Source organism: Sus scrofa, chromosome 10, assembly GCF_054392235.1.
Source record: "Sus scrofa isolate SSC_HxYL_T2T_F1_AM1 chromosome 10, Sscrofa_HxYL_maternal_Yorkshire_Landrace_v2.0, whole genome shotgun sequence".
In the NCBI taxonomy this organism is placed as follows: domain Eukaryota; kingdom Metazoa; phylum Chordata; class Mammalia; order Artiodactyla; family Suidae; genus Sus; species Sus scrofa.
The window spans coordinates 25,698,531-25,708,366 of record NC_139392.1 but is presented as its reverse complement, the minus strand read 5'-3'; the positions used below and the strand labels follow the sequence as shown (position 1 = coordinate 25,708,366).

The window sequence follows — 9,836 nt, the reverse complement described above, 5'->3', positions numbered from 1 at the left end:
ACAACATCAGAGTCTCATCTGCGACCAACACCACAGCTCTCAGCAATAATGGATCCTTAATCCACTGAAAAGCCCAGGGATCGAATGCACATCCCCATGGGTACTGGTCAGGTTCGTTTCCACTGAGCCACAACAGGAACTCCTGAAATTTTGCAATATATATTTTATTTTAATTTTTTGTCATTTGTCTTTTTAGGGCTGTACCTGTGGCATATGGAGGTTCCCAGGCTAGGAGTCAAATCGGAGCTGTTGCTGCCAGCCTACACCACAGCCACAGCAACATCAGATCCAAGCCACTCCTGTGACCTACACCACAGCTCATGGCAAGGCGGGATCCTTGACCCACGGAGCGGGGCCAGAGATCGAACCCGTGTCCTCATGAATACTAGTCCTGTTTATTAGCCACTGAGCCATGATGGGAACTCCAGGAACTCCTGAAATTTTAATTTTGAACTGTGTTTGGACTTTGTGGATGAGATATATAAAAAGGCTATTGAGGAGTTCCTGTCATGGCACAGTGGTTAACGAATCTGACTAAGAACCATGAGGTTGCGGGTTCAATCCCTGGCCTTGCTCAGTGGGTTAAGGATCTGGCATTGCCGTGAGCTGTGGTGTAGGTCGCAGATGCGGCTCAGATCTGGCGTGGTGGTGGCTGAGGCTGGCAGCGATAGCTCCGATTGGACCCCTAGTCTGGGAACTTCCATATGCCACGGAAGCAGCCCTAGAAAAGGCAAAAAGACAAAAAAAAAAAAAAAAAAAAAAAAAAAAAAAAAAAAAGCCTATTGATAAAAGACGTTGAAGCATAAAGTATATTTGGTTTAAAAGCTGTACCACAAAAAACCTTGTATATAAATGTCTACAACAGCATTATTTATGGTAAAAACCAGCTAAATGCCCACCAAGTGACAAATGGCCGGAAGAGTATGCTCTAGCCATATAATGGCACCGTGCTGGCCGGTCAAAAAGATGAGCATGGATCATGCTACAGGATAAGCCTTGGAAACATGCTGCATGGAAGGAGCAAGGCATGAACCCCACATATTGTATGACTGGCTGTGTCTGAAATGACCAGGGTAAGCAAACCTACAGACAAAAGATAGGTTAGTGGTTGCTCAAGGCTGTGGTGGGGGAGCAAGGGACAGGGAGTGATTGCCAGTGGGGATGGAGTTCCTTTTGGGGTGATGCAAGTGTTTTAAAGTCACCTGTGGGGGGAGAGTTCCCACTTCGGCTCAGCGGCTTAAGAACCTGACCATTATCCATGGGGATGAGGGTTTGATCGCTGGCCTCAGTGGGTTAAGGATCCGGCGTTGCCATGAACTGTGGTGTAGGTCACAGATGTGGCTTGGATCCAGTGTTGCTGTGGCTGTGGTGTAGGCTGGTAGCTGCAACTCTGATTGGACCCCTAGCCTGGGAACCTCCATATCCTGGGGCTATGGCCCTAAAAAAAAAAAAAAATCCACTATGGGGATAGCACAACCCTATGAATATGCTAAAAGCCACTGAATTATACACTTCAACGAATGTAGGATGAATTGTAGGCTGTGTGACTTATAATCAATAAAGCTGTTAAAAAAATCTATAAGGTAAGTGGAATGGAAATGGGAATCAAAACAGGAAAAAGAAGGATGTACAACTTCAGATTCTATTAAAGAAGATCTGGGAGTTCCCTGGTGGCTCTTCAGGTTAAGGATCCAGCGTTGGCACTGCTGTGGCTCAAGTTCAATCCCTGGTCCCAGAACTTCTGTGGGTGCGGTCAAAAAAAAAAAAAAAATCTGTGCATGTGCCAAACGCTATAAACTAGATGCTTTGCAACTATTTAAACTTGCGTTAAAAATGTAGATGTCAGGAGTTCCTGTCGTGGCTCAGCAGAAATGAATCTGACTAGCATTCCTAAGGACACAGGTTCAATTCCTGGCCTCGCTCAGTGGGTTAAGGATCTAGCTTGACTTGAGCTGTGGTGCGGGTCGCAGACACAGCTTGGATCCTGCGTTGTTGTGGCTGTGGCGTAGGCTGGCAGCTGTGGCTCCGATTCGACTCCTGGCCTGGGAACCTCCATATGCTGTGGGTGCAGCCCTAAAAAGACAAAAGAAAAATGTCGATGTCAGAAGTTTCCTTGTGGTCTAGTGGTTGGGAATTGGTGCTTTCACTGCTGTGGCTCAGCTTCAAAGCCTGTTCTGGGAACTGAGATCCCACATCAAGCCATTCATGCCTCAGCAAAAAAAAAAAAATAGTGAATATCAAATTTGACCTTGCTTGGAGTTCCCATTGTGGTGCAGTGGAAACGAATCCAACTAGGAACGATGAGGTTTCGGATTCAATCCCTGGCCTTGCTCAGTGGGTTATGGATCTGGCGTTGCCGTGAGCTGGGGTGCAGGTTGCAGACGAGGCTCAGATCCCGAGTTGCTGTGGCTCTGGTGTAGGCCGGCAGCTGGAGCTCCGATTGGACCCCTAGCCTGGGAACCTCCATATGCCTCTGGTGTGGCCCTAAAAAGATGAAAGACAAAAAAAAGTTTGACCTTACTACGAGCATGCAGTTTTTATTTTAGGCAATTCATGAGCGCAAGAGCTTGAAACGCAATGGATTAGATCTCGTAAAAGGAATGGTGAGATTGAGTGAGACCAGAGACTAAAGAAGAATTACTCTTGTCCAGTTATCACTGCGCCAGACACCATGAGCAGCAAAGTCTCCCAAGACGCCCTGTACAAGGCTATGCAGGAACCGGGAGGTTTTGGAGACGGTGGAGCTTCAGATCAGCCTGAGGAGCTATGACCCTCAAAGGGACAAACGAGTCTCGGACGCCGTCAGGCTTAAGTTTACTCCCCACCCCAAGTTCTCCATGTGCTCTGGGGACAGGCCGAGGCTGTGGATGTCCTCCTTATGGACATCGCGACCCTGAAGAAACTCAACAAGAATAAGAAACCCGTCGAGAAGCTGGCCAAGACGTATGATGCCATTTTGGCTTCAGAGTCTGTCATTAAGCAGATCCCACGAATCCTGGGCCCAGGTCTGAATCAGGCTGGCCAGTTCCCTTCCTTGCGGACCCACAAGGAGAATACGGTGGCCAAAGCTGATGACTTCAAGTCCACCGTCTAGAAGGTGCTGTGTCTGGCAGTGGCTGCTGGCCACGTGAACATGACAGGCGATGAGCTCATATGTCCAGCATCCACTGAGCTGCCAACTTCCTGGTGTCTTTGCTTAAGAAAAATTGGTAGAATGTCCAGGCATTGTACGTTATGAGTGCCATGGGCAAGTCAGTGCCTGTACAGAGAATCAGCCCAATAAACCATCTGCCACCGTTAAAAAAAAAAAAAAAAGGAAAATTAGAATTTTCTGCATGGAAGGAGTTTCCGTTGTGGCCCAGTGGAAACGAATCTGACTAGTATCCATGAGAATGTGGGTTTGATCCCTGGCCTCGCTCAGTGGGTTAAGGATCTGTCATTGCCTCGAGCTGTGGTGTAGGTCACAGATGAGGCTCGGATCTGGCATCGCTGTGGCTGTGCTGTAGGCCGGCAGCTGAGCTCTGATTCAACCCCTTGCCTGGGAATCTCCACATGCTGTGGGTGAGGCCCTAAAAAAAAAAATAAAGGGAGTTCCCGTCGCAGCTCAGTGGCTAAAGAATCTGACTAGGAAGCATGAGGTTGTGGGTTTGATCCCTGGCCTTGCTCAGTGGGTTAAGGATCCGGCGTTGCCGTGTAGGCTGGTGGCTACCGCTCTGATTAGACCCCTAGCCTGGGAATCTCCATATGCCGCAGGTGCGGCCCTAGAAAAGACCCCCCAGTCCAAAAAAAAAAAAAAAAGAATTATCAGCATGTAAGGAAAATGCCAAAGAAATTGGGAGGGAGGTAGGGAGGATGAGAGCTGGGGTGGGGGGTGCTGCTTCCACGAGGAGGGGATGTCAGACATCTCCCGGGATTATGCGGGCCAGGCGGCAAAGCCACCCTCCATCCTCAGGGACCAGTCTGCCTAATGAAGTCATCAACCTGGCACCCCCACCCCCCTACGTTTTCATAAATTCATTGCTGTCCCAGAGTTCAGGGAGGTGAGAGGGAGGAAGTGAAGACATTGACCTTGGGCCACGATCTTCAGAAGTCGGAACAGATAACAGGGCAGAGGTTGGGTAACTTTGGGGAGGAGCCGTATGAAGGTTGTTGCTGCTCCTCTAAGATGCCATCCGTTTGAGCATGTTCGTGGATGGGAAGGTCAAAAGCTGGGGAGAAGACTGAGGATTGGAGTTCCTGATTGTGGCTCAGTAGTTAACGAATCCGACCAGGACCCAAGAGGTCGCGGGTTCGATCCCCGGCCTCGCTCAGTGGGTAGGATCCAGCATTGCCGTGAGTGGTGGTGTAGGTTGCAGACATGGCTCGGATCCTGCATTGCTGAGGCTCTGGCCTAGGCTGGCAGCTACAGCTCCGATTGGACCCCCTAGCCTGGGAACCTCCATATGCCACAGGTGCGGCCCCTAAAAAGGACAAAAAGACAAAAAAAAAAAAAAAAAAAGACGGAGGGTGGAGGGTAGAGGACTGTCCCCGCCATATGTCCCAAAGAACAACTGGAGGATGGAGAGGACGCCTCCTGGGACCACAGAGCAGGTCCTCCTGGGACACAGAGCAGGTGCCCGGGCTCTGCAGGAGGCCCGTGGGTATGCACCTGCTGTCCATCCAGCCCAGAGCCGCTTCGGACACTCTGCTTCCCAAAGCGCTTCCTTCTGCAGCTCGTGTTCAATCTTGGGGGGCAGGGATGGCTGGGGAGGGGCAACATGCTTACTCGCAGCCTTGAATTGGACTGGGGTAAGAGCAGCCCCTCCATTTGGGCGGGGGGCAGGAGGAAAAAGAGGGATTAAGGTAAATATTTGGATTCACTTTGGTTTATCCGAAGGATGCTGGAAGTTAAGGAACTGACCCGCCTCAAGTGCTGAAGAAAATGAGTCAAAGCGGGGAGGCCGAGGAGCACCCCCTGTCCCCCCCAGCCCGGCCAGGGCTCCACATGCCCTCTGGGCTCTGGGGTGAAGGTCCATTGTGCAGCCTGGGACTAGGGGTCCTGTAAATACTCCCTGTGCACTGGGGTCCCCCCTCGGTGCCGCACTGTCCTTCTAATTCACTTGAACCCATTTCAGTAGTTTGATTTACACTCTTAGGAGAAGCTCTCTCAACAACAAGTGCAACAACTAAGAAGAAAGGAAGTATTTAGTAATAGTAAGAGGTGTGGTTGGAACAAGCATCTTGCCTTATTTTCTGCAGCAGTGGGAGGAAGAAGACTGCGCAAAGGGAATTTATTTATCTATTTATTCTGACAAACCCATGGCACGTGGAAGTTCATGAGCCAGGGATTGAACCAGCACCATGGCAGTGACCTGAGCCACTGCAGTGACAATGCTGGATTTTTTTTTTTTTTTTTTTTTTTGTCTTTTTAGGGCTGGACCCGAGGTATATGGAGGTTCCTAGACTAGGGGTCGGACTGGAGGTGTAGCTGCCAGCCTACAACCACAGCCATAGCAACGTGGGATCCCAGCCACATCTGTGACCTACACCACAGCCACAGCAACGCCAGATCCGAGCTGCATCTGCCACCTACACCACAGCCCACGGCAATGCCAGATCCTTAACCCACTGAGCGAGGCCAGGGATCAAATCTGCATCCTCATGGATACTAGTCAGATTCGTTTCCACTGAGCCATGATGGGAACTCCACAATGCCAGATTCTTCACCCACTGAGCCACCAGGGAACTCCAAAGAGGGTATTTCTTATATTGCTCCTTTTGAAGGTCTTATTGCAGGTGACAAGGTCGTGGCGAGGGAATGGATTCCCTATTCTCTTTTCCTGGTTTTCTGTGAATGCTTGGAGACTGAAAGACTTTGTTAGCAGGTGGCCGGAGAATGATGTGGCTGCACATAGATGCGTTGAAGCCCCTCTGCAGTCAGTGAATAGTTTTCCAGGATCTACTGGGCGTAAGTATCCAGGAGTAACGCTAACAGTTCTGAGCAGGAGAAAGTATCTTTGTTTCTGAATTCACACTCAATGTTGTTGTTCTTACGACAGTGTTTTGTAGCTGGATCTCAAATTCCCCCGTGTGCTAAGACTGTTGAGAACACAAAGACAAATCCTTCAGGGCCTCTCAAACTACCAGTTCTTACGCAGGCAGACGTGGATCCCTGTCCTTGGCTGGAGTTCAGGGGCTTGGTGAACTTGGATGGAGAAGAGATTATATCTTCAGCAACCGCCAGCTGCAATGTACTATTTCTTTTTTTTTTTTTTTGTCTTTTTAGGGCTGCACCCAAGGCATATGGAGGTTCCCAGGCCAGGGGTCGAATTGGAGCTATAGCTGCCGGCCTACACCACAGCCATAGCAACATAAGATCCAAGCTGCGTCTGCGACCTACACCACAGCTCATGGCAATGCTGGATCCTTAACCCACTGAGCGAGGCCAGGGATCGGATCTGAGTCCTCATGGATGCTAGTCAGCTTTGTTTCTGCTGAGCCACATGCGGGAACTCCACATGTAGTATTTCCTTCAGAGATGAATGGTAGTGGAAAACCAGTCGCATTAGCTGTGCCTGTGCTTGTCATCAGGAAATCACACGTATTTTCATGTTGTGTTACAGCCATCTGCAGCTCTCCCAAAGTGTTGTGCATACTTATCACTGCTCTGAAATAACGCTGGTTATTTTTAATTTTAATTTTTTCTTTTTAGGGCTGCAGCTGGGACATATGGAGGTTCCCAGGCCAGGGGTCGAATTGGAGCTGCAGCTGCCAGTCTGCCCCACAGCCACAGCAACGCTGGAACCAAGCCTTGTCTGTGACCTACACCACAGCTCATGGCAATGCTGGATCCTTAACCCACTAAGTGAGGCCATAATGGTTGTTACTTGACCTACCCCTAGATCTTATCATTGAATATAAAGGCACTTATGTTATTAAGTACATCAAATTTATACTTCACTATTTATTTTTGATAACTATTTTCTAATTAGTTTCCTGCAGATGTCTGTGTCTTTTACAGGAAGTTTCACAAGGCTTTCAAAAGAAACCAGGGCACAAAAAAGGTTAAGAATCCCTTCAGGGGGAGTTCCCTCGTGGCTCAGCGGTTAACTGACCTGACTAGTATCCATGAGGATATAGGTTTGATCCCTGGCCTTACTCAGTGGGTTAAGGGTCCAGCATTGCCATGAACTGTGGTGTAGGTTGCAGACATGGCTCAGATCTAGTGTTGCTGTGGCTGTGGTGTAGGCCAGCAGCTCTAGCTCTGACTCGATCCTTAGCCTGGGAACCTCCATATGCTGCAGGTATGGCCCTAAAAAGCAAAAAAAAAAAAAAAAAGAATCCTTTTAGGAGTTTCCGTTGTGGCTCAGTGGTTAAGAACCTGAGTAGTATCCAGGAGGATGTGGGATCAATCCCTGGCCTCGTTCAGTGGGTTAAGGATCTGGCATTGCTGCAACCTGTGGTGTAGGTTGCAAATATGGCTCAGATCCCTCATTGCTGTGGCCGTGAAGGCCAGCAGCTGCAGCTCGGATTAGACCTGGGAACTTTCATATGCTGCAGGTGCGGTCCTAAAAAAGAAAAAAAAAAAAAAGGCAAAAAGGAATCTCTCTAGGTGTACAGTCTGGTGGGAGAGGAGGGTGTGGGTGGGAAACCAGAAGCCTGAACAGATAAAGTCGGTACAGGAGTTCCCACTGTGGTGCAACAGGATCAGTGGTGCCTCTACCAGCACCAGGAGGCAGGTTCAATTCCCAGCCCGGCGCAGCGGGTTAAAGGATCAGCAGTGGCCCCAGTTGGGAGAGAGGGAGGTTGCGACTTTGGCTGGGATTTGATCCCTGGTCCAGGAACTCCAAAAAAATTCAGTACGAAGTGGTGAGTGGGACCCAAGGAGGAAATGCGCTCAGCCTCTGAAGGAGTGAAAAGGGGGAGAGGCGGGAGGTCCCATTAGGACCAAAATGGGCATGTGTGTGTGTTTGGGGGGGCGGTCTGCAGAAGAGTACTGAGATTAAGTGCTTGCTCTCTGTGCTGAGTCTTGGGGGCTCTGGAAGGACTCACAAACAGCCCAAGGTGTCCACAAACTTACCTTTTTTCTCTCTCTCTTTTTTTTTTTTTTTTTTGTCTTTTGTGCAGCATATAGAAGTGCCCAGGCAAGGGGTCAAATCAGAGCTGTAGCTGCTGGCCTACCCCACAGCCACAGTGACCCTGGATCTGAGCTGCGTCTGCGACCTACACCTCAGCTCACGGCAACGCTGGATCCTTAACCCATTGAGCGAGGCCAGGAATCGAACCCACATCCTCATGGATACTATTTAGGTTTGTTACCACTGAGCCACAATGGGAACTCCTGAACTCACTTGTAGAACAAGTTTTATGGGGCAGGGTGGACAATGTTCAATGTTCAATCTTCTCTAGGAAATTCAGGGGCATGATAGAATTTTTCCAAACTGCCTCATTGATGTGGAATTCACATACAGTAAATGCACATGTGTGGCAAGTTTGGTCAAACATCACCGTCAAGAAGGAACCCTCCAGCTCCGCTCCCTCCCCCACCCAGAGGCGCCTGTGGGGTGGAGGGTGGGGGCTGGTATGAGAGGAACTCATATCTCACCTCCTCTTCTTCTTTTTGGTCTGGCTTCTTCCAGCTGGTAGAACAATACATTTGGTTCAGCCAAGCTGTTACAAATCCCTAGTTCATTCCTTTTCACTGAGTAGTATTTATTGTAGGCGCCTGTGCTGTAAAAGGGGAAAAAACCCAGATCCCTCTTTTCATTTTTCTATTTTTTTTTTTTTTTTTTTTTTTTTTTTGAGGCATGTAGAAGTTCCTGGGCCAGGGATGGAACCTGCGCCACAGCAGCGACCTGAGCTGCTGCAGTGCCCATGTCGGATCCTTAAGCATCCTTAACCCACCACCCGGGAATGCCAGACCCTTGTTTTCATCATACAAACTCTAGGGGGTGGGGAGCTCCCGCTATGGTGCAATAGGATCGGTGGAGTCTTGGGAGCACTGGGACTCGGGTTTGATCCCCAGCCTGGCACAGTGGGTTAAGGATCGGTACTACCAGAGCTGAGGCTTAGGTTGTGACTGTGGCTTGATCCCTGGCCTGGGAACTCCATGAACCGAGGGGGGGTGTGTGTGTCAAAAATGACATAAAGAAATAAACAAAAGGGGAGTGAGATTCCTAATGTTTATCAAATGGGAACATGGGTTAAGAGTGCTGAGAAATGCACCTCGGGGGTATGGTTAGGCTGTGTACCTGCCCAGGGTTCTACCAATCCCTGCTAACTCTGAGCACCTCTGGGCATATTTTAGACCTCAGGGGGGGCAGCCCCTCAGGACATGCAACCACAGACTCTGGGATGAGGAGATTAGCGGGGATGCTGGTGATGTGTCCGAGAAGCATCCGGCGTCATCTGCTGCCTTTCCATCCTCCTCATTCCCCAGATAAGGGGCAAGAACTTTTCCAAGTTGCACAAGCAGGAAGTGAGGTGCAGTGGGTCTGAGAGGAACGGTTACTGAAGTCAGAAGTGAGTCAGGAGACAGGATGCAATGCAGCCTGGTCCTCAATCCCAGCCTCGTGGGAGGCTCAGAAATGCGTGCGAAGTTCACTTTCACTTTTATTCTGGTTTGGGTTGTGATAGGATCTTTAAACTGGAGGAGTTAGGCTCCCTTCCTTCCTTCCTTCCTCTCTCCCTAACTTCCCTCCTTCCTTCTCTCTCTCTCTCTCTCTCTTTTTTTTTTTTTTTTTTGCACGTGGATTGTATCCATGCCACAGCAGTGACAATACTGGATCCTTAACCCGCCGAGCCATCCTGAAACTCTGAGTTAATGTTTTCTTTCCCGTCTTTTAAAAAATGTCCCC

The 9,836-nt window shown here is 49.4% G+C and overlaps 1 pseudogene; it reads left to right on the top strand.

Moving 5' to 3' along the window:
* The first annotated feature begins 2,611 nt into the window (after positions 1–2,611).
* LOC102167680 (large ribosomal subunit protein uL1 pseudogene) lies at positions 2,612–4,180 on the top strand (annotated as a pseudogene).
* Positions 4,181–9,836: the final 5,656 nt, after the last annotated feature.